This window comes from Nicotiana tabacum, chromosome 3, assembly GCF_000715075.1.
Source record: "Nicotiana tabacum cultivar K326 chromosome 3, ASM71507v2, whole genome shotgun sequence".
NCBI lineage: Eukaryota > Viridiplantae > Streptophyta > Magnoliopsida > Solanales > Solanaceae > Nicotiana > Nicotiana tabacum.
This window is the reverse complement of record NC_134082.1, coordinates 134,597,169-134,609,473: the sequence shown is the minus strand read 5'-3', so window position 1 is coordinate 134,609,473 and position 12,305 is coordinate 134,597,169.

The window sequence follows — 12,305 nt, the reverse complement described above, 5'->3', positions numbered from 1 at the left end:
AGTTGGATACAGTGTTGCTGATCATGGAGGAGATCTAGACGAGAGGAATTCTACCTCAGGATATGTTTTCGTACCCAATGATGGCGCCATATCATGGAGTAGTAAGAAACAATCATGTGTGTAACTATCTACTATGGAAGCCGAATATGTGGTTCTCGTATCAGCAACACAAGAAGTTGTTTGGTTGAAAAATTACTTGGAACACTTATTGGATATTGCTAAAAATACTTAACCCGTGTTAGTCTACTGTGACAGTGAGGCTGCAATATCCTCCACCAAGGACCCTAAATTTCATTGTAAAACCAAACATATAGATATCAAGTATAACTATGCGAGAGACATGGTTAGACGCAAGGTACTGAATGTGAAGTATGTGTCTACAAAAGATATGTTAGCAGATCCATTGACCAATCCGTTTTCTAGAGATGTATTTGTGAGACACACTAGGTATCAAGGCTTGCGTAGACTCTGAGATACTTTATTTTTTATTCATTTTTTCGTGTTCACAAAATTGATGTTCTTTGATTATCAGTAAATTTGATTTACATACATACATATTTATAGTGTTGAATGTTATGTGCATTCCTTGTTCATTAATTTTTTTTTATAAATATGCCGAGTGGACAAGAGATTGGCATTTTCACATAGGCAACCGCCTCCTTATCTTAGTAATGTGAGAAGATGAGACATGATTTTAAGCAAAACTATCATAAGGATAATTTAAGAGCTATTCGCTTAAAATCAGAATGTCGCTTAAAGAATGACATAAGGTCATTAGGGGGAAAATATTCACCTTGTCTACTTTGTGAGCCAGATATGAGTTAAAAATGATATTGTAGATCAATAAACTCAAATTTAGATACTTTTGGTGTCTAAATATCATCTGCACAACATTCTTTGTGAGATAAACACTTACACTCCTTGGGAAACAAGATAAAATGTTATAGCACGTGTTTCATACCATGTGTGCTAGTGTCGACCAATTGAATTAACATAAGTCCATTCTCAACTTATTATTGAGTGAGACCCAGAGCTTTTACGATGGCTCAAGATTTTATACCCTCAGAGACTCTGATCAGAGACTTGAGATTTAGTGTGATGTTAGCTATCTTAGTGTGTTTCCAAAATACCATGTACACAAATTCAGTCTAACGGAGCCTACTAGAAAAGCAGTCATACTAATGTTAAGTAGATTGTGAGAGGAGGAAGATCATTGATGGAATCTCATTTATTTGTGTTCACTGTTTCACCAATTATAACTTATGAGTTATGATTGTGAATACAAAAAATAATGATATATGAGATTTTGAGACTATATCAAATGTGATTCATATGATCTAGGATACTGCATACTTTATGATCTATTTGCAGTTCTGCACTCGACGAGAGGCTATATACTCCTAACGGATGTATAGCACTTAGCTCTCACTGTATGCTCGTTGCACGGTCTACTTCCCTGCATAAATGATTGAGGAGGATGAGATGAGAATATGTTTCTCATACTAGATGAGTACTCCCATTATGTGTTAGTGGGAGATATAGGAAATAGAGTCCACCCATAAGGATGCTCTTAGGGCCCACTAGGTCAAAGCCTAGTGATTTTAGTAATTACTGTAACTCTAGTTATTCCCTCTATAAGTACATATACAGTGTACTTCTAAAGATACAGAATACTGAATACGCAGTGTTATTCTGACGTTCAGTCTTCTCCTTAAACTAATCTAGGGTTTAGACTGTGATTTAGGGGGTTGATTTGATATACTGTGACAACCACCGCCGATCAGTAATTCCATCTGCAGTTCGTCCGTTCCTTCTGCTTACGTTACACAAATAAGTAAGTTCTTGTTTTACAATTTACATGTCAATCTAATGTGTTTAGTTTATCACGTTTCAACAAATGGCTTCAAAATATCCGGTTGAAGGCTAATTAAAAGTCGTTGCTGCTTCACCTTTACTTGCCACTGTGCTTCTGAGTTGGCACCCGACTATGGCATATGTATCATCGCCATCGAGACTCTCCCCCACCACTTTTCGCCCGCAGCTACGTCCTTGCCACCTCTTTCTCAGCCATGCACAAACGCTGCTGATTTCGCTAAATGCCCCATCTCCGACCGGCTTTATAAGTTGCGCCTCGCACATGCATCTCTCTATTATTACCGATGTTAGCAACACCTTTACAACTTCTAATTATGCAACAAGTATATATTGTTGGATTTTGTTATTAATAACAAAAGAGGTGAAAATGGAAAATGGTGGGAAAAGAAATGAAGGGAAGTGAAATTTTTGAATGAGTTCACTTTACTAATGCACTTTGTCCCTCATTGGTAGAAGGAAATAAAATCTTTGTGTATATATAAAAGAAGCTCATCATTTAGCTCTTAAAGAGTTAAGAAGAAGGCAAGCCTCGCGCCGTCGTCGTTGTCGCTCGCTCAGCTCGGCTTCGGATTTGGTTTTGGATTTGGTCAAAGATCGATTGATTGATTAATCTTTTTGGACAAACTTCTTTCCAAATATTTGAATTTGTATATACGCCCATGACCCGCGACCCGGTCCGGTCCATTTTCTTTCCCAGATTATTTTAAATCCATTTAATTTCCCTGCAATATTTCCAACAGTTATGGCTGTTCTGAAATAGTGTCAAACCTGTTCCAACAGCTATGGCTATTCTGAAAGGTTGCAAACCTTTTCAGAAACAGTACCAAATTGGCTATAATATTCTTTCAAATCCCATAATATTTACTTACGAAATTTTTGATTATCTTCTTCTTCTTCTGCACATAAAAATTCCAATGTGTTTTACAACCTTCGAGCGGTTTGCTGTTCATCGGCATTTTCGGTACCAACACTCCGGTGAGTTAAATCGTTCTATCCTGGGAGGATATATTCCACAACCTCGGGTACTTGAGGGGAATAATTTCCTTAAGGACACACTGTGTATTCAGTGGGATCGATTTTTTCCTATACTATTTTCAAAATTTATTTTGAAGTTACTATATTGTTTCATAATTTATTTTGACGTTCTAGTTCTACTAACTTCTGTTTCTGTTTTTCAGAAAGTTTATTGTTTTATTAATTTTACAACAATACAGAGTCGACAACAATTTTAAGGAAATTATATTATTATATTCTATATTCTGTTTGTGGAGATTAAAACCTTTGTGGTTTTCTACTCCGTCTGAATTTTACCATTTTGATTTGAAGATATAAAAATTTCATCAGAATATTGAAATTCAGAAAACGATTTGAAGAACATAAAAGCTTCATCGCTTTTCTGTGTAACAGTACTATTTATTGATTACAGTATTGTTTACTATTCTGGTTTTTGCCATTAATTGAATTCTTCTGTTGTTGATAGTGAGAAATGGAAATTGATAACGAAAATTCTTCTGCGACTGTTGCTGCAATAACGATAGCCTCGTCAAGTCGCACTGCTATTCCTCCGGCCGAGAAACCAGGGAAATTTTTTGGAGCCAACTTCAAAGGATGGCAGCAAAGGGTGTTCTTCTGGCTTACCACACTTTGTATGCAGAAATTCACTAGTGAAGAGTCTCCAATGCCTGTTGCGGACATATCAGACAATGAGAAGTTCATGATGGTTAAGGCGTAGAAGCAGGCAGATTTTCTTTGCAAAGGCTATATCTTAAGTGCTTTAGAGGATGACTTTTACAATGTGTACAGTGCAATGAATATTTCGAAAGAATTATGGGACGCACTTGAGAAGAAGTACAAGACGGAAGATGCATGCTTAAAGAAGTTCGTGGTTGCCAAGTTTCCAGACTATAAAATGATAGACAACAAAACTGTGGGAACCCAAGTTCAGGAGCTTCAACTTATTTTTCACGACCTTATTGCTGAAGGTATGGTCGTGAATGAAGCATTTCAAGTGGCTGCAATGATTGAAAAATTACCTCTTTCGTGGAGAGATTTCAAGAACTATCTTAAGAACAAGCGCAAAGAAATGAAGTTGGAAGATCTTGTGATACGTATAAAAATTGAGGAAGACAACAAAACAATCGAGAAGAAGTCTCGTGGAAATTCAACGATCATGGGAGCTAATATCGTTGAGGAGACTGCTCCAAAAAGTAAGAAGAGGAAGAGGTTTTCTGGACAGACTAAGGAGCAGAACAAAAAGAAATTCAAGGGCAACTGCTACAATTGTGGAAAAGTTGGTCACAAAAGCCCTGATTGTCGTTTCCCAAAAAAGGATAAGAAGAAGGGACAAGCCAACATAGTGGAGAAGAATGATGACATTGATGATCTTTGTGCAATGCTTTTGGAATGCAACCTAGCTGGAAATACAAAGGAGTGGTGGATTGACTCTGGAGCCACTCGACATGTTTGTGATGTCAAAGAAGCATTTGCGACTTACTCTACTGCTGGTCCTGAAGAAAAGATTTCCATGGGAAATAATGCAACAGCCAAGATTGAAGGTTATGGGAAGATATTCCTGAATATGACTTTCGGCAAGGTGTTAACGCTCAACAACATTCTTCATGTTCCTACTATTAGGAAGAATTTAGTTTCTACTTCTTTACTTGTAAAGAATGGATTCAAATGTGTATTTGTTTCTGATGAAGTTGTTGTAAGCAAGAATGAAATGTATGTTGGAAAAGGCTAACTCACGGGGGGCCTTTTCAAACTCAATGTAATGGTTGTTAACAGTATGAATAAAATTTTAGCTTCTTCTTATTTATTGGAGTCAAATAATTTATGGCATATTCGTTTAGGACATGTCAATTATAAAACCTTGCGGAAGTTAATTAATTTAGAAGTATTGCCTAAATTTGAGTGTAATAAATCGAAATGTCAAATATGTGTCGAATCTAAGTTTGTAAAACATCCTTATAAGTCTGTTGAAAGGAATTCAAATCCTTTAGACTTAATTCATACTGACATTTATGATATGAAGTCGACACCATCTCGAGGTGGGAAAAAGTATTTTATTACCTTTATTGACGATTGCACTCGATATTGCTATGTTTATTTGCTTAATAGTAAGGATGAAGCAATTGAAGCATTTAAGCAATACAAGAATGAAGTAGAGAATCAATTGAATAAAAAGATCAAAATTATTAGAAGTGATAGAGGTGGAGAATATGAATCTCCGTTTGCAGAAATATGTTCGGAATATGGAATTATCCATCAAACTACTACACCTTACACACCTCAATCCAACGAAATTGCGGAAAGGAAAAATCGGACTTTAAAAAAAAAGGATGAATTCTTTATTAATAAGTTCCGGATTACCGCAGAGTTTGTGGAGGGAAGCTATCCTTACAGCTAACCGAATACTCAACAGATTACCCCACAGCAAAACACAATCTATTCCATATGAAAAATGGAAAGGAAGAAAACCCAACTTGAAATATTTCAAAATGTGGGGGTGTCTAGCAAAGGTACAAGTTCTTTTACCTAAAAGGGTTAAATTCGGACCAAAAACAGTAGATTGCATTTTCATTGGACATGCTACAAAGAGTAAAGCATGTCGATTTTTGGTTCATAAATCCGATAATCCCGAGATTCATGTTAATACGATAATGGAATCGGATAATGTTGAATTCTTTGAAAGCATCTATCCGTATAAAACTGAATGCGAGTCGTTAAGTGAAAGACCTAAATGACCTCGAGAAGAACCAAAGGAAAATACTCCAAGTATAGAAGATCCAAGGTGTAGTAAATGTCAAAGAACATTTACTTCCTTTGGACCAGATTTTGTGACATTTTTGCTTGAAAATGAACCACAAACTTTTAAAGCAGCTATGTCATCTTCTGATTCAGCATTTTGGAAAGAGGCAGTAAATAGTGAGATTAAATCAATTTTGGATAATCATACATGGGAATTGGTTGATTTTCCTCCGGGAAATAAGCCTTTAGGTTCGAAATGGATCTTTAAACGAAAAATTAAAGCTGATGGCAGTATTGACAAATATAAGGCAAGACTTGTTGTCAAAGGTTATAGATAAAAGGAAGGTCTTGATTACTTTGACACTTACTCGCCAGTAACAAGGATAACATCTATTAGGGTGTTAGTGGCACTAGCGGCCGTGTATGGTTTTGAAATCCATCAAATTGGATGTTAAAACAGCTTTCTTAAATGGAAAATTGGAGGAAGAGATTTACCTGGGACAACCTGAGGGTTTTGTGGTTCATGGTAAAGAAAAAAAAATGTGCAAACTTGTTAAGTCGCTTTATGGACTTAAATAAGCACCCAAATAATGGCATGCAAAATTTGACCAAACAATGTTGGCAAATGGATTTAAAATCATCGAGTGTGACAAATGTGTTTTTATTAAAAACACTCCAGATCATAAAGTCATTGTTTGTTTATATGTTGATGACATGTTGATAATGAGCAAAAGTATGACAGATATAAATACTACAAAACACATGTTGGCTAGCAAATTCGACATAAAAGACTTAGGAGTTGCTGATGTGATCTTAGGAATCAGAATTCACAACACTCCACAAGGTCTAGCATTATCACAGTCTTACTACACTGAAAAGGTACTTGACAAGTTCAAGTATTTAGATTTCAAAATTGCCAAGACTCTAATTGACGTGAGTTATGCACTTCAAAAGAATTAACATGAAAGTGACTCACAACTGGACTATGCAAGAGTATTGGGAAGTTTGATGTATATCATGAATTGTACACGACCAGATATAGCATGTGCTATTAGCAAACTGAGTCGTCTTGCAAGTAATCTCAATCAAATACATTGGATGACAATGAAACGAGTTTTGGGATATCTAAAACATACCCAAAATTATGCTTTGCATTATAACAAATATCCTTCCGTGATCGAGGGATATAGTGATACAAATTGGATCATCGGATCATCTGAAGTTAAATCCACGAGTGGAATGTCTTCACAATTGGGGGTGGAGCAGTGTCTTGGAAATCATCCAAACAAACGTGCATCATCCGTTCTACAACGGAATCTGAATTCATAGCTTTAGATAAGACCGGTGAAGAAGTTGAATGGCTCCGGAATTTCTTGAAAGATATTCCATTTTGGCCCAAACCTTTGGCACTTATTTGTATACATTGTGATAGTCAAGCGACAATAGGTAGGGCAGGGAGCATTATGTATAACGAAAAATCTCATCATATTCGACGGAGACACAATACCGTTAGACAACTACTCTCTAGTGGTATTATCACAATTGACTACGTAAAGTCAAGAGATTACGTGTCAGATCCACTTACAAAAGGACTATCTAGAGAGGCAGTTGAAAGATCATCAAAGGGAATGGGATTAAAGGCCTAGGACAAATCATCATGGCGGTAACTCTACCTAGCAGACTGGAGATCCCAAGAGCTAGGTTCAAAGAGATCAAACAAAGTTATGAATGACGGTTCAACATTGTCAAATAACTCAACCCATTCTTGTGATGAAGAGAATGTTCAAGAACGAGGTAAAGCATTAAGGCTTTTTGATGAGTCAATAAAGCTTAAAGCTTTTTAATGATTTGCTAAGTCTGGCAGGATATGACCAGATAGTGTGTCTTTAGGATTACACGTTTAGGAATCACCTATGTGAGTGTGAAGTGTAAGCTACTTTAAGGGGAATGAAAGTAAAGGCCTATTCTCTAAGCACTCATGAAATCAGGCGGTGTTCATGGCTGAAACGAACACAACCGTGAGAACCATAGATGGTTAAGGATTGATTGTGTGACTTATGTTGTCTAGGTATACAACAAAGCTCGACGGTTCAAAGATATCAAATCTATCGATTGACCGAGTATATCCGATATAAGTTCACTACGGAAAGTTCAAAGGGAAACCTACTTATCCAGATGCAATTAATTCTTGCATGTAAAACACACACGCGTCCGTGCATTCCTTTATTTTATAGCCATTCCTCATTCATGTGGGGGATTATTGGGATTTTAAGCTTGTGTAGCTTAAAGAGGGTGAATGAGAAATGGAGGAAAAATAAAATATTTGAGTTTTCACTTTACTAATGCACTTTGTCCATCATTGATAGAAGGAAAGAAAATCTTTGTGTATATATAGAGAAGCCCATCTTTTAGCTCTTAAAGAGTTAAGAAGAAGGCAAGCCTCGCGCCGTCGTCGTCATCGCTCGCTCGGCTCGGGTTCGGGTTCGGGTTTGGTCAAAGATTGATTGATTAATCTTTTTGGACAAAATTCTTTTCAAATATTTGAATCTATATATACACCCATGACCCGCGATCCGGTCCGGTCCATTTTCTTTCCCAGATTATTCTAAATTCGTTTAATTTCCCTGCAATATTTCCAACAGCTATGGTTGTTTTGAAACAATGTCAAACTTGTTCCAACAGCTATGGCTGTTCTGAAAGGTTGCAAAGCTTTTCAGAATCAGTACCAAATTGACTATAAATATTCTTTCAAATCTCAAAATATTTACTTACGAAATTTTTTGATTATCTTCTTCTTCTTCTGCACATAAAAATTCCAGTGTGTTTTACAACCTTCGAGTTGTTCGCTGATCATCGGCGTTTTTGGTACCAACACTCTGGTAAGTTAAATCGTTCTATCCTGGGGAGGATATATTCCACAACCTCGGGTACTTGAGGGGAATAATTTCCTTAAGGACACACTGTGTATTCAGTGGGCTCGATTTATTCCTATACTATTTTCAGAATTTATTTTGAAGTTACTATATTGTTTTCAAAATTTATTTTGACGTTCTAGTTCTACTTCTTTTTGTTTCTGTTTTTCAGAAAGTTTATTGTTTTATTAATTTTACAGCAATACAGATTGGACAACATATATTATGGGGCACGTGAACCCATATTCTCCGCAAAATTCGGTATTTTATGACATATTTTTTTAAATTGGTTTAATATTAACTGTTGGCATGATGGCATCAATGCTCCAAGAAAGTTGAATGATGCACTTGGTTGAAGGTTGAGTTATTTAATAGGAGGAATAGGATCCAATCATCACTTAATATATATTTTTTTGTAGTGTACTCGTCTACTAAAAATTCTATAACCGCGTCAGTTAAATAATATGTACCTCCTTATCAAAATAAATACTCACTTCACTTTATGTTGGCAATCCAATTTTACACAAAACTAGTGTATAACTTATCATCTTCTTCAGATTTGGATGATCTTCGGGAGTCAATCAGCAAGCAGACCAACGTTTCTTTCAAGCTGACTAAAGACGTTTTCTCCAAAAAGGTTAAAGGCGATAGAAACATGGCGTTCTCTCCTCTCACAATTCAAATATTTCTTGGCCTCATCGCTGCCGGCTCCAAAGGACCTACTCAGGATCAGCTGCTCCGTTTCCTCAAGCCCAACTCCATTAATGAACTCAACTCTCTTTATGCTCATGTTCTCAGTTCTACCTTTGTTGATGGCAGTCCCAATGGAGGTCAGCTTTTGTGTGTTGCTAATGGTGTTTGGGTCGACAAATCACTCACTTTTAAGCCTTCTCTTGAGGAAGTTGTGCGTGAAGTAATTAGGAATGGCAATGGGGCGAGGCGGGTTTAAACCTATGTGGGTGCGGGGCGGGTTGAAGCTTATGCAGGTGCGGGGCGGATTTTAATATAAAAAATGAAACTCAATGCGGGGCGGGGCGGGTTGCGGGTCCATTGCCTTTATCCAGTCTTGGGCCTTTACGCCTTTAGGCTAACACTGGAAGTTAATTTCATTGTTTAATCACAATCTTCAAATACATATGGAACCATATTCTGTAGGAAAATCATATCGTTGCTTTTCCTGTTTTGTTTTTTTTTTTTTTTTTTTTTTTGCCGGAACACATTTACCAGATTATGTGTTTGATTCTAAATTTTTAGTAATATTTTTTAATTAGGAGTAATAACATTCTTGAAAGTTCAGCAGCTTATAAATTATGTTAATCATTTGTTACTATTAGTTCATAGTGTATCAACACTAACCTTAATAATTTATTGAAATCATAATCTTATTTCAATATTATAATACCTTATTTATAACTACAACTGCCCGTTTATCTATTTGGGATGTTGTATATTTTTTCCATCCGGATGTGCTAATATTTTACAGATCATAAAGTTTAGTTGTCAAATTGTAAAAGTTTTACCTTATAGATTAATCAATAAGTGAAATTTTATAAATATCATAGAAAATTTAGTCCTAAATTATTTTATAAATAGAATAACTTTTGGTGCAACATGTTAAGTGAAAAATAGATAACTGGGTCATTAAAACAAGTTACTAATCAATAGAAATGAAAAAGGATAAATAGAAGGAAAAAAAACTTATGCGGGGCGGGGCAGATTGAGTCATTGCGGGTTTAAGTTGAACCCGCCCCGCCCCATTACCATCCCTAGTGAAGTTTACAAAGCTACTTCAGAGTCTGTTATTTTTTGGCACAAGGTATATATATAGGCCTTTATTAATCAGTTCAACAATTAATAAAGGCCTATTTTAAGTGGGCATTTGGACATAAAAATTGTGAAATACGAAAAAAAAATGATTTTTTTTCTAGGAAAAATATTATTTGAAAGTTAGAGTTCTATTTGGATATGAATATAATTTGGAGCTGTTTTTAAATTTTTGTGATTGAATATAAGAGTGGTATAAAAATTTAATACCACTTTAATACCTTGTTTGGTTAGCAAACTAGGTATAAGTTACCCCGGTGTTAATTTTAACACCGGGATAACTTATACTTTATAAGATGGGGTAATTAGCACCGTATAACCTATACCTTTTTTGTTAGAAATTATGCAATTGTCATTCTTAATACAACAACCAAACAATGAATAAATAACAATCCCAACATAACTAATCTCAGCATCATTTATCCCAATATAACTTATACCGGTATAAATCTTATTCTAACCAAACGACCCCTTAGTGGTCGTTTGGTATGAGGTATTAGGTGGGATAAGAAATGGGATTAAATTTGTACCTTGTTTGGTTGGAGGTGTAAATTTATCTTGAGATAAATTTGTACCTCTAACCAAACGAAGTATAAACATAATCCCAAATCTTCTCCCACTTATCCCTTCTTATCCCACTTTATACCATCAATTGTGGGATTATATTATTCCATCCTTTGTTGGTATAAATTAGATAATCCTGATAATATTTTGTCCACGCACCAAACGACCGCTTATCATTCTGTGTTTGACATAATTAAGGCTGCTGAGGTTGCCAATCAATTCAATAGATGGGGCTAAAAAGAAGACAAATGATGTCATCGAAGAGATTCTTCCTCATGGCTCAGTAAACAATATGACAAGGCTCATGTTGGCCAATGCACTAGAGTATATTTTAAAGGAGAAGTTCAATGCTTCAAAAACGAAAGACCGTGAATTCCTTCTCCTCAATGGTGTTGAGGTTACCTTATAAACAAATTTCTTATCCCAAAATTCAGAATAATTTTTGACTTTCTAAAGGGACTTGGCCTTAAATTGCCTTTCTGTGCTGGTAGTCCGACTGATGATTCCTCGGAATTGTTTGTTTCAGAGGTTTTGCACAAGTCCTTTATTGAGATAAATGAGGAAGGAACTGAAGCTTCAGCAGTTACTTTTGGAGGGTATCAAATGATGTGCTGCACAATTGAGCAGGAAATATATTTTGTTGCTGACCATCCATTCTTGTTCTGTATAAGAGACGAATCTACTGGTGTGGTGTTATTCATAAGGATCTTGTTGAATCCATAAGCTATTTTGCCAATGGAAGGAACAGAGAATGAGTTTGGAAATCTCTGAATTCACATTATCGCGAATATAGAAAGTTTTTAATCTAACCGAAAGTTTAGATTACTCTGGAGTGATTTTTAATTATATTCCATACTATAGTTACTAGTTATGCATGTTTACATTATCAATCACTGGATGGTATGTTATTCCGAATTTTGTAAAGAGATTTTTCCAATAAGCTAGTGAAGAAATAATATAGTATCGCTCCGCTAACAGTTACTAACAGTAGATTATATACCAATAGCGGATTTTTCAACTCTACCCATTGCATTTACATCATCTTCATAAAACAAAGAGGTTGAACCTACTCCACAAATTTCTATAGTTATGTAAGCTAGGCCAACTACACAGAGCACAGAAGGATGTTTTGAGAAATTTAACCAAAAAATAATTGAACTATCTGTCCTTTCAAATTGGACAAACAAAATAAGGTAAGTAATTCACTAGACTTGCAATGAAGGCTCGTGAAGTAAATTATAAACCACTTCAAGGTCCCCTAACCTTTAGATTAGTTTTATTTATTTATTCACTTATTTACTTACTGATCATTTGTTTGGCTACCAGGGATGTATGATGAGACAGCAACAATTGGCAATCCCAAGTTCCTTTTTCTTAGTA